Raw genomic sequence first — 22,286 nt, 5'->3', positions numbered from 1 at the left:
CGGGTGTAGAGGGGAACCTGTCCTCGAAAACTGGAAAAGCCAGCCAGCTAGTTTGATTTCCGGCAGTGCGAACAAGTTGAAGTTAAGTGTCTGTTTCCATAGTGTAGTGGTTATCACGTTCGCCTAACGCGTGAAAGGTCCCCGGTTCGAGACCGGGTGGAAACATGGCCATTTTCTTTGTATTTGCAATGAAAACTGATCATCCAAAAGATAGCTTTCACAAACACCATCTCCCCGTCGGGGAATCGAACCCCGGTCTTCCCCGTGACAGGGGGAGATACTATCCACTATACTAACGAGGACAGAAGGGCTATACCAGTACCTCCTGGTCTGGTGTAGAGGGGAACCTGTCTTCGAAAACTGGAAAAGCCAGCCAGCTAGTTTGATTTCCAGCAGTGCGAACAAGTTGAAGTTAAGCGTCTGTTTCCATAGTGTAGTGGTTATCACGTTTGCCTAACACGCGAACGGTCCCCGGCTTTAAACCGGGTGGAAACATGGCCATTTTCTTTGTACTTGAAATTTAAACTGTTTCTCCAAAAGATAGGTTTCACAAACACCATCTCCCCGTCGGGGAATCGAACCCCGGTCTTCCCCGTGACAGGGGGAGATACTATCCACTATACTAACGAGGACAGAAGGGCTATACAACTACCTCCTGGTCGGGTGTAGAGGGGAACCTGTCCTCGAAAACTGGAAAAGCCAGCCAGCTAGTTTGATTTCCGGCAGTGCGAACAAGTTAAAGTTAAGCGTCTGTTTCCATAGTGTAGTGGTTATCACGTTCGCCTAACACGCGAAAGGTCCCCGGCTCGAGACCGGGTGGAAACATGGCCATTTTCTTTGTATTTGCAATGAAAACTGATCATCCAAAAGATAGCTTTCACAAACACCATCTCCTCGTCGGGGAATCGAACCCCAGTCTTCCCCGTGACAGGGGGAAATACTATCCACTATACTAACGAGGACAGAACGGCTATACAACTACCTCCTGGTCGGGTGTAGAGGGGAACCTATCCTCGAAAACTGGAAAAGCCAGCCAGCTAGTTTGATTTCCGGCAGTGCGAACAAGTTGAAGTTAAGCGTCTGTTTCCATAGTGTAGTGGTTATCACGTTCGCCTAACACGCGAAAGGTCCCCGGTTCGAGACCGGGTGGAAACATGGCCATTTTCTTTGTATTTGCAATGAAAACTGATCATCCAAAAGATAGCTTTCACAAACACCATCTCCCCGTCAGGGAATCGAACCCCGGTCTTCCCCGTGACAGGGGGAGATACTATCCACTATACTAACGAGGACAGAAAGGCAAAACAACTACCTACTGGTCGGGTGTAGAGGGGAACCTATCCTCGAAAACTGGAAAAGCCAACCAGCTAGTTTGATTTCCGTCAGTGCTAACAAGTTGAAGTTAAGCGTCTGTTTCCATAGTGTAGTGGTTATCACGTTTGCCTAACACGCGAGCGGTCCCCGGCTCGAGACCGGGTGGAAACATGGCCATTTTCTTTGTATTTGCAATGAAAACTGATCATCCAAAAGATAGCTTTCACAAACACCATCTCCCCGTCGGGGAATCGAACCCCGGTCTTCCCCGTGACAGGGGGAGATACTATCCACTATACTAACGAGGACAGAAGGGCTATACCAGTACCTCCTGGTCTGGTGTAGAGGAGAACCTGTCCTCGAAAACTGGAAAAGCCAGCCAGCTAGTTTGATTTCCGGCAGTGCGAACAAGTTGAAGTTAAGTGTCTGTTTCCATAGTGTAGTGGTTATCACGTTTGCCTAACACGCGAACGGTTCCCGGCTCGAGACCGGGTGGAAACATGGCCATTTTCTTTGTATTTGCAATTTAAACTGTTTATCCAAAAGATAGGTTTCACAAACACCATCTCCCCGTCGGGGAATCGAACCCCGGTCTTCCCCGTGACAGGGTGAGATACTATCCACTATACTAACGAGGACAGAACGGCTATACAACTACCTCCTGGTCTGGTGTAGAGGGGAACCTGTCTTCGAAAACTGGAAAAGCCAGCCAGCTAGTTTGATTTCCAGCAGTGCGAACAAGTTGAAGTTAAGCGTCTGTTTCCATAGTGTAGTGGTTATCACGTTTGCCTAACACGCGAACGGTCCCCGGCTTTAAAACGGGTAGAAACATGGCCATTTTCTTTGTATTTGAAATTTAAACTGTTTCTCCAAAAGATAGGTTTCACAAACACCATCTCCCCGTCGGGGAATCGAACCCCGGTCTTCCCCGTGACAGGGGGAGATACTATCCACTATACTAACGAGGACAGAAGGGCTATACAACTACCTCCTGGTCGGGTGTAGAGGGGAACCTGTCCTCGAAAACTGGAAAAGCCAGCCAGCTAGTTTGATTTCCGGCAGTGCGAACAAGTTGAAGTTAAGTGTCTGTTTCCATAGTGTAGTGGTTATCACGTTCGCCTAACGCGTGAAAGGTCCCCGGTTCGAGACCGGGTGGAAACATGGCCATTTTCTTTGTATTTGCAATGAAAACTGATCATCCAAAAGATAGCTTTCACAAACACCATCTCCCCGTCGGGGAATCGAACCCCGGTCTTCCCCGTGACAGGGGGAGATACTATCCACTATACTAACGAGGACAGAAGGGCTATACCAGTACCTCCTGGTCTGGTGTAGAGGGGAACCTGTCTTCGAAAACTGGAAAAGCCAGCCAGCTAGTTTGATTTCCAGCAGTGCGAACAAGTTGAAGTTAAGCGTCTGTTTCCATAGTGTAGTGGTTATCACGTTTGCCTAACACGCGAACGGTCCCCGGCTTTAAACCGGGTGGAAACATGGCCATTTTCTTTGTACTTGAAATTTAAACTGTTTCTCCAAAAGATAGGTTTCACAAACACCATCTCCCCGTCGGGGAATCGAACCCCGGTCTTCCCCGTGACAGGGGGAGATACTATCCACTATACTAACGAGGACAGAAGGGCTATACAACTACCTCCTGGTCGGGTGTAGAGGGGAACCTGTCCTCGAAAACTGGAAAAGCCAGCCAGCTAGTTTGATTTCCGGCAGTGCGAACAAGTTAAAGTTAAGCGTCTGTTTCCATAGTGTAGTGGTTATCACGTTCGCCTAACACGCGAAAGGTCCCCGGCTCGAGACCGGGTGGAAACATGGCCATTTTCTTTGTATTTGCAATGAAAACTGATCATCCAAAAGATAGCTTTCACAAACACCATCTCCTCGTCGGGGAATCGAACCCCAGTCTTCCCCGTGACAGGGGGAAATACTATCCACTATACTAACGAGGACAGAACGGCTATACAACTACCTCCTGGTCGGGTGTAGAGGGGAACCTATCCTCGAAAACTGGAAAAGCCAGCCAGCGAGTTTGATTTCCGGCAGTGCGAACAAGTTGAAGTTAAGCGTCTGTTTCCATAGTGTAGTGGTTATCACGTTCGCCTAACACGCGAAAGGTCCCCGGCTCGAGACCGGGTGGAAACATGGCCATTTTCTTTGTATTTGCAATGAAAACTGTTTATCCAAAAGATAGGTTTCACAAACACCATCTCCCCGTCGGGGAATCGAACCCCGGTCTTCCCCGTGACAGGGGGAGATACTATCCACTATACTAACGAGGACAGAAGGGCTATACAGTTACCTCCTGGTCGGGTGTAGAGGGGAACCTGTCCTCGAAAACTGGAAAAGCCAGCCAGCTAGTTTGATTTCCGGCAGTGCGATCAAGTTGAAGTTAAGCGTCTGTTTCCATAGTGTAGTGGTTATCACGTTCGCCTAACACGCGAAAGGTCCCCGGCTCGAGACCGGGTGGAAACATGGCCATTTTCTTTGTATTTGCAATGAAAACTGATCATCCAAAAGATAGCTTTCACAAACACCATCACCCCGTTGGAGAATCGATCCCCGGTCTTCCCCGTGACAGGGGGAGATACTATCCACTATACTAACGAGGACAGAACGGCTATACAACTACCTCCTGGTCGGGTGTAGAGGAGAACCTGTCCTCGAAAACTGGAAAAGCCAGCCAGCTAGTTTGATTTCCGGCAGTGCGAACAAGTTGAAGTTAAGTGTCTGTTTCCATAGTGTAGTGGTTATCACGTTTGCCTAACACGCGAACGGTTCCCGGCTCGAGACCGGGTGGAAACATGGCCATTTTCTTTGTATTTGCAATTTAAACTGTTTATCCAAAAGATAGGTTTCACAAACACCATCTCCCCGTCGGGGAATCGAACCCCGGTCTTCCCCGTGACAGGGGGAGATACTATCCACTATACTAACGAGGACAGAACGGCTATACAACTCCCTCCTGGTCTGGTGTAGAGGGGAACCTGTCTTCGAAAACTGGAAAAGCCAGCCAGCTAGTTTGACTTCCAGCAGTGCGAACAAGTTGAAGTTAAGCGTCTGTTTCCATAGTGTAGTGGTTATCACGTTTGCCTAACACGCGAACGGTCCCCGGCTTTAAACCGGGTGGAAACATGGCCATTTTCTTTGTATTTGAAATTTAAACTGTTTCTCCAAAAGATAGGTTTCACAAACACAATCTCCCCGTCGGGGAATCGAACCCCGGTCTTCCCCGTGACAGGGGGAGATACTATCCACTATACTAACGAGGACAGAAGGGCTATACAACTACCTCCTGGTCGGGTGTAGAGGGGAACCTGTCCTCGAAAACTGGAAAAGCCAGCCACTTAGTTTGATTTCCGGCAGTGCGAACAAGTTGAAGTTAAGCGTCTGTTTCCATAGTGTAGTGGTTGTCACCTTCTCCTAACACGCGAAAGGTCCCCGGTTCGAGACCGGGTGGAAACATGGCCATTTTCTTTGTATTTGCAATGAAAACTGATCATCCAAAAGATAGCTTTCACAAACACCATCTCCCCGTCGGGGAATCGAACTCCGGTCTTCCCCGTGACAGGGGGAGATACTATCCACTATACTAACGAGGACAGAAGGGCTATACCAGTACCTCCTGGTCTGGTGTAGAGGGGAACCTGTCTTCGAAAACTGGAAAAGCCAGCCAGCTAGTTTGATTTCCAGCAGTGCGAACAAGTTGAAGTTAAGTGTCTGTTTCGATAGTGTAGTGGTTATCACGTTTGCCTAACACGCGAACGGTCCCCGGCTTTAAACCGGGTGGAAACATGGCCATTTTCTTTGTCTTTGAAATTTAAACTGTTTCTCCAAAAGATAGGTTTCACAAACACCATCTCCCCTTCGGGGAATCGAACCCCGGTCTTCCCCGTGACAGGGGGAGATACTATCCACTATACTAACGAGGACAGAAGGGCTATACAACTACCTCCTGGTCGGGTGTAGAGGGGAACCTGTCCTCGAAAACTGGAAAAGCCAGCCAGCTAGTTTGATTTCCGGCAGTGCGAACAAGTTGAAGTTAAGCGTCTGTTTCCATAGTGTAGTGGTTATCACGTTTGCCTAATACGCGAAAGGTACCCAGTTCGAGACCGGGTGGAAACATGGCCATTTTCTTTGTATTTGCAATGAAAACTGATCATCCAAAAGATAGCTTTCACAAACACCATCTCCCCGTCGGGGAATCGAACCCCGGTCTTCCCCGTGACAGGGGGAGATACTATCCACTATACTAACGAGGACAGAAGGGCTATACCAGTACCTCCTGGTCTGGTGTAGAGGGGAACCTGTCTTCGAAAACTGGAAAAGCCAGCCAGCTAGTTTGATTTCCAGCAGTGCGAACAAGTTGAAGTTAAGCGTCTGTTTCCATAGTGTAGTGGTTATCACGTTTGCCTAACACGCGAACGGTCCCCGGCTTTAAACCGGGTGGAAACATGGCCATTTTCTTTGTATTTGAAATTTAAACTGTTTCTCCAAAAGATAGGTTTCACAAACACCATCTCCCCGTCGGGGAATCGAACCCCGGTCTTCCCCGTGACAGGGGGAGATACTATCCACTATACTAACGAGGACAGAAGGGCTATACAACTACCTCCTGGTCGGGTGTAGAGGGGAACCTGTCCTCGAAAACTGGAAAAGCCAGCCAGCTAGTTTGATTTCCGGCAGTGCGAACAAGTTGAAGTTAAGCGTCTGTTTCCATAGTGTAGTGGTTATCACGTTCGCCTAACACGCGAAAGGTCCACGGTTCGAGACCGGGTGGAAACATGGCCATTTTCTTTGTATTTGCAATGAAAACTGATCATCCAAAAGATAGCTTTCACAAACACCATCTCCCCGTCGGGGAATCGAACCCCGGTCTTCCCCGTGACAGGGGGAGATACTATCCACTATACTAACGAGGACAGAAGGGCTATACCAGTACCTCCTGGTCTGGTGTAGAGGGGAACCTGTCTTCGAAAACTGGAAAAGCCAGCCAGCTAGTTTGATTTCCAGCAGTGCGAACAAGTTGAAGTTAAGCGTCTGTTTCCATAGTGTAGTGGTTATCACGTTTGCCTAACACGCGAACGGTCCCCGGCTTTAAACCGGGTGGAAACATGGCCATTTTCTTTGTATTTGAAATTTAAACTGTTTCTCCAAAAGATAGGTTTCACAAACACCATCTCCCCGTCGGGGAATCGAACCCCGGTCTTCCCCGTGACAGGGGGAGATACTATCCACTATACTAACGAGGACAGAAGGGCTATACAACTACCTCCTGGTCGGGTGTAGAGGGGAACCTGTCCTCGAAAACTGGAAAAGCCAGCCAGCTAGTTTGATTTCCGGCAGTGCGAACAAGTTGAAGTTAAGCGTCTGTTTCCATAGTGTAGTGGTTATCACGTTCGCCTAACACGCGAAAGGTCCACGGTTCGAGACCGGGTGGAAACATGGCCATTTTCTTTGTATTTGCAATGAAAACTGATCATCCAAAAGATAGCTTTCACAAACACCATCTCCCCGTCGGGGAATCGAACCCCGGTCTTCCCCGTGACAGGGGGAGATACTATCCACTATACTAACGAGGACAGAAGGGCTATACCAGTACCTCCTGGTCTGGTGTAGAGGGGAACCTGTCTTCGAAAACTGGAAAAGCCAGCCAGCTAGTTTGATTTCCAGCAGTGCGAACAAGTTGAAGTTAAGCGTCTGTTTCCATAGTGTAGTGGTTATCACGTTTGCCTAACACGCGAACGGTCCCCGGCTTTAAACCGGGTGGAAACATGGCTATTTTCTTTGTATTTGAAATTTAAACTGTTTCTCCAAAAGATAGGTTTCACAAACACCATCTCCCCTTCGGGGAATCGAACCCCGGTCTTCCCCGTGACAGGGGGAGATACTATCCACTATACTAACGAGGACAGAAGGGCTATACAACTACCTCCTGGTCGGGTGTAGAGGGGAACCTGTCCTCGAAAACTGGAAAAGCCAGCCAGCTAGTTTGATTTCCGGCAGTGCGAACAAGTTGAAGTTAAGCGTCTGTTTCCATAGTGTAGTGGTTATCACGTTTGCCTAATACGCGAAAGGTACCCAGTTCGAGACCGGGTGGAAACATGGCCATTTTCTTTGTATTTGCAATGAAAACTGATCATCCAAAAGATAGCTTTCACAAACACCATCTCCCCGTCGGGGAATCGAACCCCGGTCTTCCCCGTGACAGGGGGAGATACTATCCACTATACTAACGAGGACAGAAGGGCTATACCAGTACCTCCTGGTCTGGTGTAGAGGGGAACCTGTCTTCGAAAACTGGAAAAGCCAGCCAGCTAGTTTGATTTCCAGCAGTGCGAACAAGTTGAAGTTAAGCGTCTGTTTCCATAGTGTAGTGGTTATCACGTTTGCCTAACACGCGAACGGTCCCCGGCTTTAAACCGGGTGGAAACATGGCCATTTTCTTTGTATTTGAAATTTAAACTGTTTCTCCAAAAGATAGGTTTCACAAACACCATCTCCCCGTCGGGGAATCGAACCCCGGTCTTCCCCGTGACAGGGGGAGATACTATCCACTATACTAACGAGGACAGAAAGGCTATACAACTACCTCCTGGTCGGGTGTAGAGGGGAACCTGTCCTCGAAAACTGGAAAAGCCAGCCAGCTAGTTTGATTTCCGGCAGTGCGAACAAGTTGAAGTTAAGCGTCTGTTTCCATAGTGTAGTGGTTATCACGTTCGCCTAACACGCGAAAGGTCCACGGTTCGAGACCGGGTGGAAACATGGCCATTTTCTTTGTATTTGCAATGAAAACTGATCATCCAAAAGATAGCTTTCACAAACACCATCTCCCCGTCGGGGAATCGAACCCCGGTCTTCCCCGTGACAGGGGGAGATACTATCCACTATACTAACGAGGACAGAAGGGCTATACCAGTACCTCCTGGTCTGGTGTAGAGGGGAACCTGTCTTCGAAAACTGGAAAAGCCAGCCAGCTAGTTTGATTTCCAGCAGTGCGAACAAGTTGAAGTTAAGCGTCTGTTTCCATAGTGTAGTGGTTATCACGTTTGCCTAACACGCGAACGGTCCCCGGCTTTAAACCGGGTGGAAACATGGCCATTTTCTTTGTATTTGAAATTTAAACTGTTTCTCCAAAAGATAGGTTTCACAAACACCATCTCCCCGTCGGGGAATCGAACCCCGGTCTTCCCCGTGACAGGGGGAGATACTATCCACTATACTAACGAGGACAGAAGGGCTATACAACTACCTCCTGGTCGGGTGTAGAGGGGAACCTGTCCTCGAAAACTGGAAAAGCCAGCCAGCTAGTTTGATTTCCGGCAGTGCGAACAAGTTGAAGTTAAGCGTCTGTTTCCATAGTGTAGTGGTTATCACGTTCGCCTAACACGCGAAAGGTCCACGGTTCGAGACCGGGTGGAAACATGGCCATTTTCTTTGTATTTGCAATGAAAACTGATCATCCAAAAGATAGCTTTCACAAACACCATCTCCCCGTCGGGGAATCGAACCCCGGTCTTCCCCGTGACAGGGGGAGATACTATCCACTATACTAACGAGGACAGAAGGGCTATACCAGTACCTCCTGGTCTGGTGTAGAGGGGAACCTGTCTTCGAAAACTGGAAAAGCCAGCCAGCTAGTTTGATTTCCAGCAGTGCGAACAAGTTGAAGTTAAGCGTCTGTTTCCATAGTGTAGTGGTTATCACGTTTGCCTAACACGCGAACGGTCCCCGGCTTTAAACCGGGTGGAAACATGGCCATTTTCTTTGTATTTGAAATTTAAACTGTTTCTCCAAAAGATAGGTTTCACAAACACCATCTCCCCGTCGGGGAATCGAACCCCGGTCTTCCCCGTGACAGGGGGAGATACTATCCACTATACTAACGAGGACAGAAGGGCTATACAACTACCTCCTGGTCGGGTGTAGAGGGGAACCTGTCCTCGAAAACTGGAAAAGCCAGCCAGCTAGTTTGATTTCCGGCAGTGCGAACAAGTTGAAGTTAAGCGTCTGTTTCCATAGTGTAGTGGTTATCACGTTCGCCTAAAACGCGAAAGGTCCCCGGCTCGAGACCGGGTGGAAACATGGCCATTTTCTTTGTATTTGCAATGAAAACTGATCATCCAAAAGATAGCTTTCACAAACACCATCTCCTCGTCGGGGAATCGAACCCCAGTCTTCCCCGTGACAGGGGGAAATACTATCCACTATACTAACGAGGACAGAACGGCTATACAACTACCTCCTGGTCGGGTGTAGAGGGGAACCTATCCTCGAAAACTGGAAAAGCCAGCCAGCGAGTTTGATTTCCGGCAGTGCGAACAAGTTGAAGTTAAGCGTCTGTTTCCATAGTGTAGTGGTTATCACGTTCGCCTAACACGCGAAAGGTACCCGGTTCGAGACCGGGTGGAAACATGGCCATTTTCTTTGTATTTGCAATGAAAACTGATCATCCAAAAGATAGCTTTCACAAACACCATCTCCCCGCCGGGGAATCGAACCCCGGTCTTCCCCGTGACAGGGGGAGATACTATCCACTATACTAACGAGGACAGAAGGGCTATACCAGTACCTCCTGGTCTGGTGTAGAGGGGAACCTGTCTTCGAAAACTGGAAAAGCCAGCCAGCTAGTTTGATTTCCAGCAGTGCGAACAAGTTGAAGTTAAGCGTCTGTTTCCATAGTGTAGTGGTTATCACGTTTGCCTAACACGCGAACGGTCCCCGGCTTTAAACCGGGTGGAAACATGGCCATTTTCTTCGTATTTGAAATTTAAACTGTTTCTCCAAAAGATAGGTTTCACAAACACCATCTACCCGTCGGGGAATCGAACACCGGTCTTCCCCGTGACAGGGGGAGATACTATCCACTATACTAACGAGGACAGAAGGGCTATACAACTACCTCCTGGTCGGGTGTAGAGGGGAACCTGTCCTCGAAAACTGGAAAAGCCAGCCAGCTAGTTTGATTTCCGGCAGTGCGAACAAGTTGAAGTTAAGCGTCTGTTTCCATAGTGTAGTGGTTATCACGTTTGCCTAACACGCGAACGGTCCCCGGCTCGAGACCGGGTGGAAACATGGCCATTTTCTTTGTATTTGCAATTTAAACTGTTTATCCAAAAGATAGGTTTCACAAACACCATCTCCCCGTCGGGGAATCGAACCCCGGTCTTCCCCGTGACAGGGGGAGATACTATCCACTATACTAACGAGGACAGAAGGGCTATACAGTTACCTCCTGGTCGGGTGTAGAGGGGAACCTGTCCTCGAAAACTGGAAAAGCCAGCCAGCTAGTTTGATTTCCGGCAGTGCGATCAAGTTGAAGTTAAGCGTCTGTTTCCATAGTGTAGTGGTTATCACGTTCGCCTAACACGCGAAAGGTCCCCGGCTCGAGACCGGGTGGAAACATGGCCATTTTCTTTGTATTTGCAATGAAAACTGATCATCCAAAAGATAGCTTTCACAAACACCATCACCCCGTTGGAGAATCGATCCCCGGTCTTCCCCGTGACAGGGGGAGATACTATCCACTATACTAACGAGGACAGAACGGCTATACAACTACCTCCTGGTCGGGTGTAGAGGAGAACCTGTCCTCGAAAACTGGAAAAGCCAGCCAGCTAGTTTGATTTCCGGCAGTGCGAACAAGTTGAAGTTAAGTGTCTGTTTCCATAGTGTAGTGGTTATCACGTTTGCCTAACACGCGAATGGTTCCCGGCTCGAGACCGGGTGGAAACATGGCCATTTTCTTTGTATTTGCAATTTAAACTGTTTATCCAAAAGATAGGTTTCACAAACACCATCTCCCCGTCGGGGAATCGAACCCCGGTCTTCCCCGTGACAGGGGGAGATACTATCCACTATACTAACGAGGACAGAACGGCTATACAACTACCTCCTGGTCTGGTGTAGAGGGGAACCTGTCTTCGAAAACTGGAAAAGCCAGCCAGCTAGTTTGATTTCCAGCAGTGCGAACAAGTTGAAGTTAAGCGTCTGTTTCCATAGTGTAGTGGTTATCACGTTTGCCTAACACGCGAACGGTCCCCGGCTTTAAAACGGGTGGAAACATGGCCATTTTCTTTGTATTTGAAATTTAAACTGTTTCTCCAAAAGATAGGTTTCACAAACACCATCTCCCCGTCGGGGAATCGAACCCCGGTCTTCCCCGTGACAGGGGGAGATACTATCCACTATACTAACGAGGACAGAAGGGCTATACAACTACCTCCTGGTCGGGTGTAGAGGGGAACCTGTCCTCGAAAACTGGAAAAGCCAGCCAGCTAGTTTGATTTCCGGCAGTGCGAACAAAATGAAGTTAAGCGTCTGTTTCCATAGTGTAGTGGTTATCACGTTCGCCTAACGCGTGAAAGGTCCCCGGTTCGAGACCGGGTGGAAACATGGCCATTTTCTTTGTATTTGCAATGAAAACTGATCATCCCAAAGATAGCTTTCACAAACACCATCTCCCCGTCGGGGAATCGAACCCCGGTCTTCCCCGTGACAGGGGGAGATACTATCCACTATACTAACGAGGACAGAAGGGCTATACCAGTACCTCCTGGTCTGGTGTAGAGGGGAACCTGTCTTCGAAAACTGGAAAAGCCAGCCAGCTAGTTTGATTTCCAGCAGTGCGAACAAGTTGAAGTTAAGCGTCTGTTTCCATAGTGTAGTGGTTATCACGTTTGCCTAACACGCAAACGGTCCCCGGCTTTAAACCGGGTGGAAACATGGCCATTTTCTTTGTATTTGAAATTTAAACTGTTTCTCCAAAAGATAGGTTTCACAAACACCATCTCCCCGTCGGGGAATCGAACCCCGGTCTTCCCCGTGACAGGGGAAGATACTATCCACTATACTAACGAGGACAGAAGGGCTATACAACTACCTCCTGGTCGGGTGTAGAGGGGAACCTGTCCTCGAAAACTGGAAAAGCCAGCCAGCTAGTTTGATTTCCGGCAGTGCGAACAAGTTGAAGTTAAGCGTCTGTTTCCATAGTGTAGTGGTTATCACGTTCGCCTAACACGCGAAAGGTCCCCGGCTCGAGACCGGGTGGAAACATGGCCATTTTCTTTGTATTTGCAATGAAAACTGATCATCCAAAAGATAGCTTTCACAAACACCATCTCCTCGTCGGGGAATCGAACCCCAGTCTTCCCCGTGACAGGGGGAAATACTATCCACTATACTAACGAGGACAGAACGGCTATACAACTACCTCCTGGTCGGGTGTAGAGGGGAACCTATCCTCGAAAACTGGAAAAGCCAGCCAGCGAGTTTGATTTCCGGCAGTGCGAACAAGTTGAAGTTAAGCGTCTGTTTCCATAGTGTAGTGGTTATCACGTTCGCCTAACACGAGAAAGGTACCCGGTTCGAGACCGGGTGGAAACATGGCCATTTTCTTTGTATTTGCAATGAAAACTGATCATCCAAAAGATAGCTTTCACAAACACCATCTCCCCGCCGGGGAATCGAACCCCGGTCTTCCCCGTGACAGGGGGAGATACTATCCACTATACTAACGAGGACAGAAGGGCTATACCAGTACCTCCTGGTCTGGTGTAGAGGGGAACCTGTCTTCGAAAACTGGAAAAGCCAGCCAGCTAGTTTGATTTCCAGCAGTGCGAACAAGTTGAAGTTAAGCGTCTGTTTCCATAGTGTAGTGGTTATCACGTTTGCCTAACACGCGAACGGTCCCCGGCTTTAAACCGGGTGGAAACATGGCCATTTTCTTTGTATTTGAAATTTAAACTGTTTCTCCAAAAGATAGGTTTCACAAACACCATCTACCCGTCGGGGAATCGAACACCGGTCTTCCCCGTGACAGGGGGAGATACTATCCACTATACTTACGAGGACAGAAGGGCTATACAACTACCTCCTGGTCGGGTGTAGAGGGGAACCTGTCCTCGAAAACTGGAAAATCCAGCCAGCTAGTTTGATTTCCGGCAGTGCGAACAAGTTGAAGTTAAGCGTCTGTTTCCATAGTGTAGTGGTTATCACGTTCGCCTAACACGCGAAAGGTCCCCGGCTCGAGACCGGGTGGAAACATGGCCATTTTCTTTGTATTTGCAATGAAAACTGATCATCCAAAAGATAGCTTTCACAAACACCATCTCCTCGTCGGGGAATCGAACCCCAGTCTTCCCCGTGACAGGGGGAAATACTATCCACTATACTAACGAGGACAGAACAGCTATACAACTACCTCCTGGTCGGGTGTAGAGGGGAACCTATCCTCGAAAACTGGAAAAGCCAGCCAGCGAGTTTGATTTCCGGCAGTGCGAACAAGTTGAAGTTAAGCGTCTGTTTCCATAGTGTAGTGGTTATCACGTTCGCCTAACACGCGAAAGGTACCCGGTTCGAGACCGGGTGGAAACACGGCCATTTTCTTTGTATTTGCAATGAAAACTGATCATCCAAAAGATAGCTTTCACAAACACCATCTCCCCGCCGGGGAATCAAACCCCGGTCTTCCCCGTGACAGGGGGAGATACTATCCACTATACTAACGAGGACAGAAGGGCTATACCAGTACCTCCTGGTCTGGTGTAGAGGGGAACCTGTCTTCGAAAACTGGAAAAGCCAGCCAGCTAGTTTGATTTCCAGCAGTGCGAACAAGTTGAAGTTAAGCGTCTGTTTCCATAGTGTAGTGGTTATCACGTTTGCCTAACACGCGAACGGTCCCCGGCTTTAAACCGGGTGGAAACATGGCCATTTTCTTTGTATTTGAAATTTAAACTGTTTCTCCAAAAGATAGGTTTCACAAACACCATCTACCCGTCGGGGAATCGAACACCGGTCTTCCCCGTGACAGGGGGAGATACTATCCACTATACTAACGAGGACAGAAGGGCTATACAACTACCTCCTGGTCGGGTGTAGAGGGGAACCTGTCCTCGAAAACTGGAAAAGCCAGCCAGCTAGTTTGATTTCCGGCAGTGCGAACAAGTTGAAGTTAAGCGTCTGTTTCCATAGTGTAGTGGTTATCACGTTCGCCTAACACGCGAAAGGTCCCCGGCTCGAGACCGGGTGGAAACATGGCCATTTTCTTTGTATTTGCAATGAAAACTGATCATCCAAAAGATAGCTTTCACAAACACCATCTCCTCGTCGGGGAATCGAACCCCAGTCTTCCCCGTGACAGGGGGAAATACTATCCACTATACTAACGAGGACAGAACGGCTATACAACTACCTCCTGGTCGGGTGTAGAGGGGAACCTATCCTCGAAAACTGGAAAAGCCAGCCAGCGAGTTTGATTTCCGGCAGTGCGAACAAGTTGAAGTTAAGCGTCTGTTTCCATAGTGTAGTGGTTATCACGTTCGCCTAACACGAGAAAGGTACCAGGTTCGAGACCGGGTGGAAACATGGCCATTTTCTTTGTATTTGCAATGAAAACTGATCATCCAAAAGATAGCTTTCACAAACACCATCTCCCCGCCGGGGAATCGAACCCCGGTCTTCCCCGTGACAGGGGGAGATACTATCCACTATACTAACGAGGACAGAAGGGCTATACCAGTACCTCCTGGTCTGGTGTAGAGGGGAACCTGTCTTCGAAAACTGGAAAAGCCAGCCAGCTAGTTTGATTTCCAGCAGTGCGAACAAGTTGAAGTTAAGCGTCTGTTTCCATAGTGTAGTGGTTATCACGTTTGCCTAACACGCGAACGGTCCCCGGCTTTAAACCGGGTGGAAACATGGCCATTTTCTTTGTATTTGAAATTTAAACTGTTTCTCCAAAAGATAGGTTTCACAAACACCATCTACCCGTCGGGGAATCGAACACCGGTCTTCCCCGTGACAGGGGGAGATACTATCCACTATACTTACGAGGACAGAAGGGCTATACAACTACCTCCTGGTCGGGTGTAGAGGGGAACCTGTCCTCGAAAACTGGAAAATCCAGCCAGCTAGTTTGATTTCCGGCAGTGCGAACAAGTTGAAGTTAAGCGTCTGTTTCCATAGTGTAGTGGTTATCACGTTCGCCTAACACGCGAAAGGTCCCCGGCTCGAGACCGGGTGGAAACATGGCCATTTTCTTTGTATTTGCAATGAAAACTGATCATCCAAAAGATAGCTTTCACAAACACCATCTCCTCGTCGGGGAATCGAACCCCAGTCTTCCCCGTGACAGGGGGAAATACTATCCACTATACTAACGAGGACAGAACAGCTATACAACTACCTCCTGGTCGGGTGTAGAGGGGAACCTATCCTCGAAAACTGGAAAAGCCAGCCAGCGAGTTTGATTTCCGGCAGTGCGAACAAGTTGAAGTTAAGCGTCTGTTTCCATAGTGTAGTGGTTATCACGTTCGCCTAACACGCGAAAGGTACCCGGTTCGAGACCGGGTGGAAACATGGCCATTTTCTTTGTATTTGCAATGAAAACTGATCATCCAAAAGATAGCTTTCACAAACACCATCTCCCCGCCGGGGAATCAAACCCCGGTCTTCCCCGTGACAGGGGGAGATACTATCCACTATACTAACGAGGACAGAAGGGCTATACCAGTACCTCCTGGTCTGGTGTAGAGGGGAACCTGTCTTCGAAAACTGGAAAAGCCAGCCAGCTAGTTTGATTTCCAGCAGTGCGAACAAGTTGAAGTTAAGCGTCTGTTTCCATAGTGTAGTGGTTATCACGTTTGCCTAACACGCGAACGGTCCCCGGCTTTAAACCGGGTGGAAACATGGCCATTTTCTTTGTATTTGAAATTTAAACTGTTTCTCCAAAAGATAGGTTTCACAAACACCATCTACCCGTCGGGGAATCGAACACCGGTCTTCCCCGTGACAGGGGGAGATACTATCCACTATACTAACGAGGACAGAAGGGCTATACAACTACCTCCTGGTCGGGTGTAGAGGGGAACCTGTCCTCGAAAACTGGAAAAGCCAGCCAGCTAGTTTGATTTCCGGCAGTGCGAACAAGTTAAAGTTAAGCGTCTGTTTCCATAGTGTAGTGGTTATCACGTTCGCCTAACACGCGAAAGGTCCCCGGCTCGAGACCGGGTGGAAACATGGCCATTTTCTTTGTATTTGCAATGAAAACTGATCATCCAAAAGATAGCTTTCACAAACACCATCTCCTCGTCGGGGAATCGAACCCCAGTCTTCCCCGTGACAGGGGGAAATACTATCCACTATACTAACGAGTACAGAACGGCTATACAACTACCTCCTGGTCGGGTGTAGAGGGGAACCTATCCTCGAAAACTGGAAAAGCCAGCCAGCTAGTTTGATTTCCGGCAGTGCGAACAAGTTGAAGTTAAGCGTCTGTTTCCATAGTGTAGTGGTTATCACGTTCGCCTAACACGCGAAAGGTCCCCGGTTCGAGACCGGGTGGAAACATGGCCATTTTCTTTGTATTTGCAATGAAAACTGATCATCCAAAAGATAGCTTTCACAAACACCATCTCCCCGTCAGGGAATCGAACCCCGGTCTTCCCCGTGACAGGGGGAGATACTATCCACTATACTAACGAGGACAGAAGGGCTATACCAGTACCTCCTGGTCTGGTGTAGAGGGGAACCTGTCTTCGAAAACTGGAAAAGCCAGCCAGCTAGTTTGATTTCCAGCAGTGCGAACAAGTTGAAGTTAAGCGTCTGTTTCCATAGTGTAGTGGTTATCACGTTTGCCTAACACGCGAACGGTCCCCGGCTCGAGACCGGGTGGAAACATGGCCATTTTCTTTGTATTTGCAATTTAAACTGTTTATCCAAAAGATAGGTTTCACAAACACCATCTCCCCGTCGGGGAATCGAACCCCGGTCTTCCCCGTGACAGGGGGAGATACTATCCACTATACTAACGAGGACAGAACGGCTATACAACTACCTCCTGGTCTGGTGTAGAGGGGAACCTGTCCTCGAAAACTGGAAAAGCCAACCAGCTAGTTTGATTTCCGTCAGTGCTAACAAGTTGAAGTTAAGCGTCTGTTTCCATAGTGTGGTGGTTATCACGTTTGCCTAACACGCGAACGGTCCCCGGCTCGAGACCGGGTGGAAACATGGCCATTTTCTTTGTATTTGCAATTTAAACTGTTTATCCAAAAGATAGGTTTCACAAACACCATCTCCCCGTCGGGGAATCGAACCCCGGTCTTCCCCGTGACAGGGGGAGATACTATCCACTATACTAACAAGGACAGAAGGGCTACAGTTACCTCCTGGTCGGGTGTAGAGGGGAACCTGTCCTCGAAAACTGGAAAAGCCAGCCAGCTAGTTTGATTTCCGGCAGTGCGAACAAGTTGAAGTTAAGCGTCTGTTTCCATAGTGTAGTGGTTATCACGTTCGCCTAACACGCGAAAGGTCCCCGGCTCGAGACCGGGTGGAAACATGGCCATTTTCTTTGTATTTGCAATGAAAACTGATCATCCAAAAGATAGCTTTCACAAACACCATCACCCCGTTGGGGAATTGAACCCCGGTCTTCCCCGTGACATGGGGAAATACTATCCTCTATACTAACGAGGACAGAAGGGCTATACAGTTACCTCCTGGTCGGGTGTAGAGGGGAACCTGTCCTCGAAAACTGGAAAAGCCAGCCAGCTAGTTTGATTTCCGGCAGTGCGAACAAGTTGAAAGTAAGCGTCTGTTTCCATAGTGTAGTGGTTATCACGTTCGCCTAACACGCGAAAGGTCCCCGGCTCGAGACCGGGTGGAAACATGGCCATTTTCTTTGTATTTGCAATGAAAACTGATCATCCAAAAGATAGCTTTCACAAACACCATCTCCCCGTCGGGGAATCGAACCCCGGTCTTCCCCGTGACAGGGGGAGATACTATCCACTATACTAACGAGGACAGAAAGGCAAAACAACTACCTACTGGTCGGGTGTAGAGGGGAACCTATCCTCGAAAACTGGAAAAGCCAACCAGCTAGTTTGATTTCCGTCAGTGCTAACAAGTTGAAGTTAAGCGTCTGATTCCATAGTGTAGTGGTTATCACGTTTGCCTAACACGCGAGCGGTCCCCGGCTCGAGACCGGGTGGAAACATGGCCATTTTCTTTGTATTTGCAATTTAAACTGTTTATCCAAAAGATAACTTTCACAAACACCATCACCCCGTTGGGGAATTGAACCCCGGTCTTCCCCGTGACAGGGGGAAATACTATCCTCTATACTAACGAGGACAGAACGGCTATACAACTACCTCCTGGTTGGGTGTAGAGGGGAACCTATCCTCGAAAACTGGAAAAGCCAACCAGCTAGTTTGATTTCCGTCAGTGCTAACAAGTTGAAGTTAAGCGTCTGTTTCCATAGTGTAGTGGTTATCACGTTCGCCTAACATGCAAAAAGTCCCCGGCTCGAGACCGGGTGGAAACATGGCAGTTTTCTTTGTATTTGCAATGAAAACTGATCATCCAAAAGATAGCTTTCACAAACACCATCTCCCCGTCGGGGAATCGAACCCCGGTCTTCCCCGTGAGAGGGGAGATACTACCCACTATACTAACGAGGACAGAAGGGCTATACAAGTACCTCTTGGTCTGGTGTAGAGGGGAACCTGTCTTCGAAAACTGGAAAAGCCAGCCAGCTAGTTTGATTTCCAGCAGTGCGAACAAGTTGAAGTTAAGCGTCTGTTTCCATAGTGTAGTGGTTATCACGTTAGCCTAACACGCGAACGGTCCCCGGCTTTAAACCGGGTGGAAACATGGCCATTTTCTTTGTATTTGCAATTTAAACTGTTTCTCCAAAAGATAGGTTTCACAAACACCATCTCCCCGTCGGGGAATCGAACCCCGGTCTTCCCCGTGAAAGGGGAGATACTACCCACTATACTAACGAGGACAGAAGGGCTATACCAGTACCTCCTGTTCTGGTGTAGAGGGGAACCTGTCTTCGAAAACTGGAAAAGCCAGCCAGCTAGTTTGATTTCCAGCAGTGCGAACAAGTTGAAGTTAAGCATCTGTTTCCATAGTGTAGTGGTTATCACGTTTGCCTAACACGCGAACGGTCCCCGGCTTTAAACCGGGTGGAAACATGGCCATTTTCTTTGTATTTGCAATTTAAACTGTTTCTCCAAAAGATAGGTTTCACAAACACCATCTCCCCGTCGGGGAATCGAACCCCGGTCTTCCCCGTGACAGGCGGAGATACTATCCACTATACTAACGAGGACAGAACGGCTATACAACTACCTCCTGGTCGGGTGTAGAGGGGAACCTATCCTCGAAAACTGGAAAAGCCAACCAGCTAGTTTGATTTCCGTCAGTGCTAACAAGTTGAAGTTAAGCGTCTGTTTCCATAGTGTAGTGGTTATCACGTTCGCCTAACACGCGAAAGGTCCCCGGCTCGAGACCGGGTGGAAACATGGCCATTTTCTTTGTATTTGCAATGAAAACTGATCATCCAAAAGATAGGTTTCACAAACACCATGTCCCCGTCGGGGAATCGAATCCCGGTCTTCCCCGTGACAGGGGGAGATACTATCCACTATACTAACGAGGACAGAAGGGCTATACAACTACCTCCTGGTCGGGTGTAGAGGGGAACCTGTCCTCGAAAACTGGAAAAGCCAGCCAGCTAGTTTGATTTCCGGCAGTGCGAACAAGTTGAACTTAAGCGTCTGTTTCCATAGTGTAGTGGTTATCACGTTCGCCTAACACGCGAAAGGTCCCCGGCTCGAGACCGGGTGGAAACATGGCCATTTTCTTTGTATTTGCAATGAAAACTGATCATCCAAAAGATAGCTTTCACAAACACCATCTCCTCGTCGGGGAATCGAACCCCAGTCTTCCCCGTGACAGGGGGAAATACTATCCACTATACTAACGAGGACAGAACGGCTATACAACTACCTCCTGGTCGGGTGTAGAGGGGAACCTATCCTCGAAAACTGGAAAAGCCAGCCAGCTAGTTTGATTTCCGGCAGTGCGAACAAGTTGAAGTTAAGCGTGTGTTTCCATAGTGTAGTGGTTATCACGTTCGCCTAACACGCGAAAGGTCCCCGGTTCGAGACCGGGTGGAAACATGGCCATTTTCTTTGTATTTGAAATTTAAACTGTTTCTCCAAAAGATAGGTTTCACAAACACCATCTCCCCGTCGGGGAATCGAACCCCGGTCTTCCCCGTGACAGGGGGAGATACTATCCACTATACTAACGAGGACAGAAGGGCTATACAGTTACCTCCTGGTCGGGTGTAGAGGGGAACCTGTCCTCGAAAACTGGAAAAGCCAGCCAGCTAGTTTGATTTCCGGCAGTGCGAACAAGTTGAAGTTAAGCGTCTGTTTCCATAGTGTAGTGGTTATCACGTTCGCCTAACACGCGAAAGGTCCCCGGCTCGAGACCGGGTGGAAACATGGCCATTTTCTTTGTATTTGCAATGAAAACTGATCATCCAAAAGATAGCTTTCACAAACACCATCACCCCGTTGGGGAATTGAACCCCGGTCTTCCCCGTGACATGGGGAAATACTATCCTCTATACTAACGAGGACAGAAGGGCTATACAGTTACCTCCTGGTCGGGTGTAGAGGGGAACCTGTCCTCGAAAACTGGAAAAGCCAGCCAGCTAGTTTGATTTCCGGCAGTGCGAACAAGTTGAAAGTAAGCGTCTGTTTCCATAGTGTAGTGGTTATCACGTTCGCCTAACACGCGAAAGGTCCCCGGCTCGAGACCGGGTGGAAACATGGCCATTTTCTTTGTATTTGCAATGAAAACTGATCATCCAAAAGATAGCTTTCACAAACACCATCTCCCCGTCGGGGAATCGAACCCCGGTCTTCCCCGTGACAGGGGGAGATACTATCCACTATACTAACGAGGACAGAAAGGCAAAACAACTACCTACTGGTCGGGTGTAGAGGGGAACCTATCCTCGAAAACTGGAAAAGCCAACCAGCTAGTTTGATTTCCGTCAGTGCTAACAAGTTGAAGTTAAGCGTCTGATTCCATAGTGTAGTGGTTATCACGTTTGCCTAACACGCGAGCGGTCCCCGGCTCGAGACCGGGTGGAAACATGGCCATTTTCTTTGTATTTGCAATTTAAACTGTTTATCCAAAAGATAACTTTCACAAACACCATCACCCCGTTGGGGAATTGAACCCCGGTCTTCCCCGTGACAGGGGGAAATACTATCCTCTATACTAACGAGGACAGAACGGCTATACAACTACCTCCTGGTTGGGTGTAGAGGGGAACCTATCCTCGAAAACTGGAAAAGCCAACCAGCTAGTTTGATTTCCGTCAGTGCTAACAAGTTGAAGTTAAGCGTCTGTTTCCATAGTGTAGTGGTTATCACGTTCGCCTAACATGCAAAAAGTCCCCGGCTCGAGACCGGGTGGAAACATGGCAGTTTTCTTTGTATTTGCAATGAAAACTGATCATCCAAAAGATAGCTTTCACAAACACCATCTCCCCGTCGGGGAATCGAACCCCGGTCTTCCCCGTGAGAGGGGAGATACTACCCACTATACTAACGAGGACAGAAGGGCTATACAAGTACCTCTTGGTCTGGTGTAGAGGGGAACCTGTCTTCGAAAACTGGAAAAGCCAGCCAGCTAGTTTGATTTCCAGCAGTGCGAACAAGTTGAAGTTAAGCGTCTGTTTCCATAGTGTAGTGGTTATCACGTTAGCCTAACACGCGAACGGTCCCCGGCTTTAAACCGGGTGGAAACATGGCCATTTTCTTTGTATTTGCAATTTAAACTGTTTCTCCAAAAGATAGGTTTCACAAACACCATCTCCCCGTCGGGGAATCGAACCCCGGTCTTCCCCGTGAAAGGGGAGATACTACCCACTATACTAACGAGGACAGAAGGGCTATACCAGTACCTCCTGTTCTGGTGTAGAGGGGAACCTGTCTTCGAAAACTGGAAAAGCCAGCCAGCTAGTTTGATTTCCAGCAGTGCGAACAAGTTGAAGTTAAGCATCTGTTTCCATAGTGTAGTGGTTATCACGTTTGCCTAACACGCGAACGGTCCCCGGCTTTAAACCGGGTGGAAACATGGCCATTTTCTTTGTA

At 48.5% G+C, this 22,286-nt stretch overlaps 60 non-coding genes across 60 annotated transcripts; 32 read left to right on the top strand and 28 right to left on the bottom strand.

Annotated features, from left to right (window-relative positions):
* The first annotated feature begins 92 nt into the window (after positions 1-92).
* Positions 93-165, top strand: trnav-aac (transfer RNA valine (anticodon AAC)). Its single transcript has one exon. It is a non-coding gene; the product is annotated as a tRNA-Val (tRNA).
* Positions 166-230: 65 nt separating this feature from the next.
* On the bottom strand, positions 231-302 carry trnad-guc (transfer RNA aspartic acid (anticodon GUC)). The gene has a single exon. It is a non-coding gene; the product is annotated as a tRNA-Asp (tRNA).
* A 258-nt stretch (positions 303-560) lies between these two features.
* trnad-guc (transfer RNA aspartic acid (anticodon GUC)) lies at positions 561-632 on the bottom strand. The gene has a single exon. It is a non-coding gene; the product is annotated as a tRNA-Asp (tRNA).
* Positions 633-752: 120 nt separating this feature from the next.
* trnav-aac (transfer RNA valine (anticodon AAC)) lies at positions 753-825 on the top strand. The gene has a single exon. It is a non-coding gene; the product is annotated as a tRNA-Val (tRNA).
* A 257-nt stretch (positions 826-1,082) lies between these two features.
* Positions 1,083-1,155, top strand: trnav-aac (transfer RNA valine (anticodon AAC)). The gene has a single exon. It is a non-coding gene; the product is annotated as a tRNA-Val (tRNA).
* Positions 1,156-1,550: 395 nt separating this feature from the next.
* trnad-guc (transfer RNA aspartic acid (anticodon GUC)) lies at positions 1,551-1,622 on the bottom strand. Its single transcript has one exon. It is a non-coding gene; the product is annotated as a tRNA-Asp (tRNA).
* A 588-nt stretch (positions 1,623-2,210) lies between these two features.
* On the bottom strand, positions 2,211-2,282 carry trnad-guc (transfer RNA aspartic acid (anticodon GUC)). The gene has a single exon. It is a non-coding gene; the product is annotated as a tRNA-Asp (tRNA).
* A 120-nt stretch (positions 2,283-2,402) lies between these two features.
* Positions 2,403-2,475, top strand: trnav-aac (transfer RNA valine (anticodon AAC)). The gene has a single exon. It is a non-coding gene; the product is annotated as a tRNA-Val (tRNA).
* A 65-nt stretch (positions 2,476-2,540) lies between these two features.
* On the bottom strand, positions 2,541-2,612 carry trnad-guc (transfer RNA aspartic acid (anticodon GUC)). Its single transcript has one exon. It is a non-coding gene; the product is annotated as a tRNA-Asp (tRNA).
* Positions 2,613-2,870: 258 nt separating this feature from the next.
* Positions 2,871-2,942, bottom strand: trnad-guc (transfer RNA aspartic acid (anticodon GUC)). Its single transcript has one exon. It is a non-coding gene; the product is annotated as a tRNA-Asp (tRNA).
* Positions 2,943-3,062: 120 nt separating this feature from the next.
* On the top strand, positions 3,063-3,135 carry trnav-aac (transfer RNA valine (anticodon AAC)). Its single transcript has one exon. It is a non-coding gene; the product is annotated as a tRNA-Val (tRNA).
* Positions 3,136-3,392: 257 nt separating this feature from the next.
* On the top strand, positions 3,393-3,465 carry trnav-aac (transfer RNA valine (anticodon AAC)). The gene has a single exon. It is a non-coding gene; the product is annotated as a tRNA-Val (tRNA).
* A 65-nt stretch (positions 3,466-3,530) lies between these two features.
* trnad-guc (transfer RNA aspartic acid (anticodon GUC)) lies at positions 3,531-3,602 on the bottom strand. The gene has a single exon. It is a non-coding gene; the product is annotated as a tRNA-Asp (tRNA).
* A 120-nt stretch (positions 3,603-3,722) lies between these two features.
* Positions 3,723-3,795, top strand: trnav-aac (transfer RNA valine (anticodon AAC)). The gene has a single exon. It is a non-coding gene; the product is annotated as a tRNA-Val (tRNA).
* A 395-nt stretch (positions 3,796-4,190) lies between these two features.
* trnad-guc (transfer RNA aspartic acid (anticodon GUC)) lies at positions 4,191-4,262 on the bottom strand. The gene has a single exon. It is a non-coding gene; the product is annotated as a tRNA-Asp (tRNA).
* A 258-nt stretch (positions 4,263-4,520) lies between these two features.
* Positions 4,521-4,592, bottom strand: trnad-guc (transfer RNA aspartic acid (anticodon GUC)). The gene has a single exon. It is a non-coding gene; the product is annotated as a tRNA-Asp (tRNA).
* A 780-nt stretch (positions 4,593-5,372) lies between these two features.
* On the top strand, positions 5,373-5,445 carry trnai-aau (transfer RNA isoleucine (anticodon AAU)). The gene has a single exon. It is a non-coding gene; the product is annotated as a tRNA-Ile (tRNA).
* Positions 5,446-5,510: 65 nt separating this feature from the next.
* Positions 5,511-5,582, bottom strand: trnad-guc (transfer RNA aspartic acid (anticodon GUC)). Its single transcript has one exon. It is a non-coding gene; the product is annotated as a tRNA-Asp (tRNA).
* A 258-nt stretch (positions 5,583-5,840) lies between these two features.
* Positions 5,841-5,912, bottom strand: trnad-guc (transfer RNA aspartic acid (anticodon GUC)). Its single transcript has one exon. It is a non-coding gene; the product is annotated as a tRNA-Asp (tRNA).
* A 120-nt stretch (positions 5,913-6,032) lies between these two features.
* On the top strand, positions 6,033-6,105 carry trnav-aac (transfer RNA valine (anticodon AAC)). The gene has a single exon. It is a non-coding gene; the product is annotated as a tRNA-Val (tRNA).
* A 65-nt stretch (positions 6,106-6,170) lies between these two features.
* On the bottom strand, positions 6,171-6,242 carry trnad-guc (transfer RNA aspartic acid (anticodon GUC)). Its single transcript has one exon. It is a non-coding gene; the product is annotated as a tRNA-Asp (tRNA).
* Positions 6,243-6,500: 258 nt separating this feature from the next.
* On the bottom strand, positions 6,501-6,572 carry trnad-guc (transfer RNA aspartic acid (anticodon GUC)). Its single transcript has one exon. It is a non-coding gene; the product is annotated as a tRNA-Asp (tRNA).
* Positions 6,573-6,692: 120 nt separating this feature from the next.
* On the top strand, positions 6,693-6,765 carry trnav-aac (transfer RNA valine (anticodon AAC)). The gene has a single exon. It is a non-coding gene; the product is annotated as a tRNA-Val (tRNA).
* Positions 6,766-6,830: 65 nt separating this feature from the next.
* trnad-guc (transfer RNA aspartic acid (anticodon GUC)) lies at positions 6,831-6,902 on the bottom strand. Its single transcript has one exon. It is a non-coding gene; the product is annotated as a tRNA-Asp (tRNA).
* A 450-nt stretch (positions 6,903-7,352) lies between these two features.
* On the top strand, positions 7,353-7,425 carry trnai-aau (transfer RNA isoleucine (anticodon AAU)). Its single transcript has one exon. It is a non-coding gene; the product is annotated as a tRNA-Ile (tRNA).
* A 65-nt stretch (positions 7,426-7,490) lies between these two features.
* Positions 7,491-7,562, bottom strand: trnad-guc (transfer RNA aspartic acid (anticodon GUC)). The gene has a single exon. It is a non-coding gene; the product is annotated as a tRNA-Asp (tRNA).
* A 258-nt stretch (positions 7,563-7,820) lies between these two features.
* On the bottom strand, positions 7,821-7,892 carry trnad-guc (transfer RNA aspartic acid (anticodon GUC)). Its single transcript has one exon. It is a non-coding gene; the product is annotated as a tRNA-Asp (tRNA).
* Positions 7,893-8,012: 120 nt separating this feature from the next.
* trnav-aac (transfer RNA valine (anticodon AAC)) lies at positions 8,013-8,085 on the top strand. Its single transcript has one exon. It is a non-coding gene; the product is annotated as a tRNA-Val (tRNA).
* A 65-nt stretch (positions 8,086-8,150) lies between these two features.
* On the bottom strand, positions 8,151-8,222 carry trnad-guc (transfer RNA aspartic acid (anticodon GUC)). Its single transcript has one exon. It is a non-coding gene; the product is annotated as a tRNA-Asp (tRNA).
* Positions 8,223-8,480: 258 nt separating this feature from the next.
* trnad-guc (transfer RNA aspartic acid (anticodon GUC)) lies at positions 8,481-8,552 on the bottom strand. Its single transcript has one exon. It is a non-coding gene; the product is annotated as a tRNA-Asp (tRNA).
* A 120-nt stretch (positions 8,553-8,672) lies between these two features.
* Positions 8,673-8,745, top strand: trnav-aac (transfer RNA valine (anticodon AAC)). The gene has a single exon. It is a non-coding gene; the product is annotated as a tRNA-Val (tRNA).
* Positions 8,746-8,810: 65 nt separating this feature from the next.
* trnad-guc (transfer RNA aspartic acid (anticodon GUC)) lies at positions 8,811-8,882 on the bottom strand. The gene has a single exon. It is a non-coding gene; the product is annotated as a tRNA-Asp (tRNA).
* Positions 8,883-9,140: 258 nt separating this feature from the next.
* trnad-guc (transfer RNA aspartic acid (anticodon GUC)) lies at positions 9,141-9,212 on the bottom strand. The gene has a single exon. It is a non-coding gene; the product is annotated as a tRNA-Asp (tRNA).
* A 120-nt stretch (positions 9,213-9,332) lies between these two features.
* trnaf-aaa (transfer RNA phenylalanine (anticodon AAA)) lies at positions 9,333-9,405 on the top strand. Its single transcript has one exon. It is a non-coding gene; the product is annotated as a tRNA-Phe (tRNA).
* A 257-nt stretch (positions 9,406-9,662) lies between these two features.
* Positions 9,663-9,735, top strand: trnav-aac (transfer RNA valine (anticodon AAC)). The gene has a single exon. It is a non-coding gene; the product is annotated as a tRNA-Val (tRNA).
* Positions 9,736-10,460: 725 nt separating this feature from the next.
* trnad-guc (transfer RNA aspartic acid (anticodon GUC)) lies at positions 10,461-10,532 on the bottom strand. Its single transcript has one exon. It is a non-coding gene; the product is annotated as a tRNA-Asp (tRNA).
* A 120-nt stretch (positions 10,533-10,652) lies between these two features.
* Positions 10,653-10,725, top strand: trnav-aac (transfer RNA valine (anticodon AAC)). Its single transcript has one exon. It is a non-coding gene; the product is annotated as a tRNA-Val (tRNA).
* A 395-nt stretch (positions 10,726-11,120) lies between these two features.
* On the bottom strand, positions 11,121-11,192 carry trnad-guc (transfer RNA aspartic acid (anticodon GUC)). Its single transcript has one exon. It is a non-coding gene; the product is annotated as a tRNA-Asp (tRNA).
* A 258-nt stretch (positions 11,193-11,450) lies between these two features.
* Positions 11,451-11,522, bottom strand: trnad-guc (transfer RNA aspartic acid (anticodon GUC)). The gene has a single exon. It is a non-coding gene; the product is annotated as a tRNA-Asp (tRNA).
* A 120-nt stretch (positions 11,523-11,642) lies between these two features.
* On the top strand, positions 11,643-11,715 carry trnav-aac (transfer RNA valine (anticodon AAC)). The gene has a single exon. It is a non-coding gene; the product is annotated as a tRNA-Val (tRNA).
* A 65-nt stretch (positions 11,716-11,780) lies between these two features.
* Positions 11,781-11,852, bottom strand: trnad-guc (transfer RNA aspartic acid (anticodon GUC)). Its single transcript has one exon. It is a non-coding gene; the product is annotated as a tRNA-Asp (tRNA).
* A 450-nt stretch (positions 11,853-12,302) lies between these two features.
* On the top strand, positions 12,303-12,375 carry trnav-aac (transfer RNA valine (anticodon AAC)). Its single transcript has one exon. It is a non-coding gene; the product is annotated as a tRNA-Val (tRNA).
* Positions 12,376-13,292: 917 nt separating this feature from the next.
* On the top strand, positions 13,293-13,365 carry trnav-aac (transfer RNA valine (anticodon AAC)). The gene has a single exon. It is a non-coding gene; the product is annotated as a tRNA-Val (tRNA).
* Positions 13,366-13,622: 257 nt separating this feature from the next.
* Positions 13,623-13,695, top strand: trnav-aac (transfer RNA valine (anticodon AAC)). Its single transcript has one exon. It is a non-coding gene; the product is annotated as a tRNA-Val (tRNA).
* A 587-nt stretch (positions 13,696-14,282) lies between these two features.
* trnav-aac (transfer RNA valine (anticodon AAC)) lies at positions 14,283-14,355 on the top strand. Its single transcript has one exon. It is a non-coding gene; the product is annotated as a tRNA-Val (tRNA).
* A 917-nt stretch (positions 14,356-15,272) lies between these two features.
* On the top strand, positions 15,273-15,345 carry trnav-aac (transfer RNA valine (anticodon AAC)). The gene has a single exon. It is a non-coding gene; the product is annotated as a tRNA-Val (tRNA).
* A 257-nt stretch (positions 15,346-15,602) lies between these two features.
* trnav-aac (transfer RNA valine (anticodon AAC)) lies at positions 15,603-15,675 on the top strand. The gene has a single exon. It is a non-coding gene; the product is annotated as a tRNA-Val (tRNA).
* Positions 15,676-16,262: 587 nt separating this feature from the next.
* On the top strand, positions 16,263-16,335 carry trnav-aac (transfer RNA valine (anticodon AAC)). The gene has a single exon. It is a non-coding gene; the product is annotated as a tRNA-Val (tRNA).
* A 257-nt stretch (positions 16,336-16,592) lies between these two features.
* trnav-aac (transfer RNA valine (anticodon AAC)) lies at positions 16,593-16,665 on the top strand. Its single transcript has one exon. It is a non-coding gene; the product is annotated as a tRNA-Val (tRNA).
* A 395-nt stretch (positions 16,666-17,060) lies between these two features.
* On the bottom strand, positions 17,061-17,132 carry trnad-guc (transfer RNA aspartic acid (anticodon GUC)). Its single transcript has one exon. It is a non-coding gene; the product is annotated as a tRNA-Asp (tRNA).
* A 448-nt stretch (positions 17,133-17,580) lies between these two features.
* On the top strand, positions 17,581-17,653 carry trnav-aac (transfer RNA valine (anticodon AAC)). Its single transcript has one exon. It is a non-coding gene; the product is annotated as a tRNA-Val (tRNA).
* Positions 17,654-17,910: 257 nt separating this feature from the next.
* trnav-aac (transfer RNA valine (anticodon AAC)) lies at positions 17,911-17,983 on the top strand. Its single transcript has one exon. It is a non-coding gene; the product is annotated as a tRNA-Val (tRNA).
* Positions 17,984-18,048: 65 nt separating this feature from the next.
* On the bottom strand, positions 18,049-18,120 carry trnad-guc (transfer RNA aspartic acid (anticodon GUC)). The gene has a single exon. It is a non-coding gene; the product is annotated as a tRNA-Asp (tRNA).
* Positions 18,121-19,558: 1,438 nt separating this feature from the next.
* On the top strand, positions 19,559-19,631 carry trnav-aac (transfer RNA valine (anticodon AAC)). Its single transcript has one exon. It is a non-coding gene; the product is annotated as a tRNA-Val (tRNA).
* Positions 19,632-19,888: 257 nt separating this feature from the next.
* On the top strand, positions 19,889-19,961 carry trnav-aac (transfer RNA valine (anticodon AAC)). Its single transcript has one exon. It is a non-coding gene; the product is annotated as a tRNA-Val (tRNA).
* A 257-nt stretch (positions 19,962-20,218) lies between these two features.
* On the top strand, positions 20,219-20,291 carry trnav-aac (transfer RNA valine (anticodon AAC)). The gene has a single exon. It is a non-coding gene; the product is annotated as a tRNA-Val (tRNA).
* A 65-nt stretch (positions 20,292-20,356) lies between these two features.
* trnad-guc (transfer RNA aspartic acid (anticodon GUC)) lies at positions 20,357-20,428 on the bottom strand. Its single transcript has one exon. It is a non-coding gene; the product is annotated as a tRNA-Asp (tRNA).
* Positions 20,429-20,548: 120 nt separating this feature from the next.
* On the top strand, positions 20,549-20,621 carry trnav-aac (transfer RNA valine (anticodon AAC)). The gene has a single exon. It is a non-coding gene; the product is annotated as a tRNA-Val (tRNA).
* A 257-nt stretch (positions 20,622-20,878) lies between these two features.
* On the top strand, positions 20,879-20,951 carry trnav-aac (transfer RNA valine (anticodon AAC)). The gene has a single exon. It is a non-coding gene; the product is annotated as a tRNA-Val (tRNA).
* A 65-nt stretch (positions 20,952-21,016) lies between these two features.
* trnad-guc (transfer RNA aspartic acid (anticodon GUC)) lies at positions 21,017-21,088 on the bottom strand. The gene has a single exon. It is a non-coding gene; the product is annotated as a tRNA-Asp (tRNA).
* Positions 21,089-22,286: the final 1,198 nt, after the last annotated feature.

Source organism: Leptonotus elevatus, chromosome 3 (genome assembly GCF_054856555.1).
Source record: "Leptonotus elevatus isolate MCC_2025b chromosome 3, RoL_Lele_1.0, whole genome shotgun sequence".
In the NCBI taxonomy this organism is placed as follows: Eukaryota; Metazoa; Chordata; class Actinopteri; order Syngnathiformes; family Syngnathidae; genus Leptonotus; species Leptonotus elevatus.
This window is presented reverse-complemented; position numbering and strand designations above follow the sequence as displayed.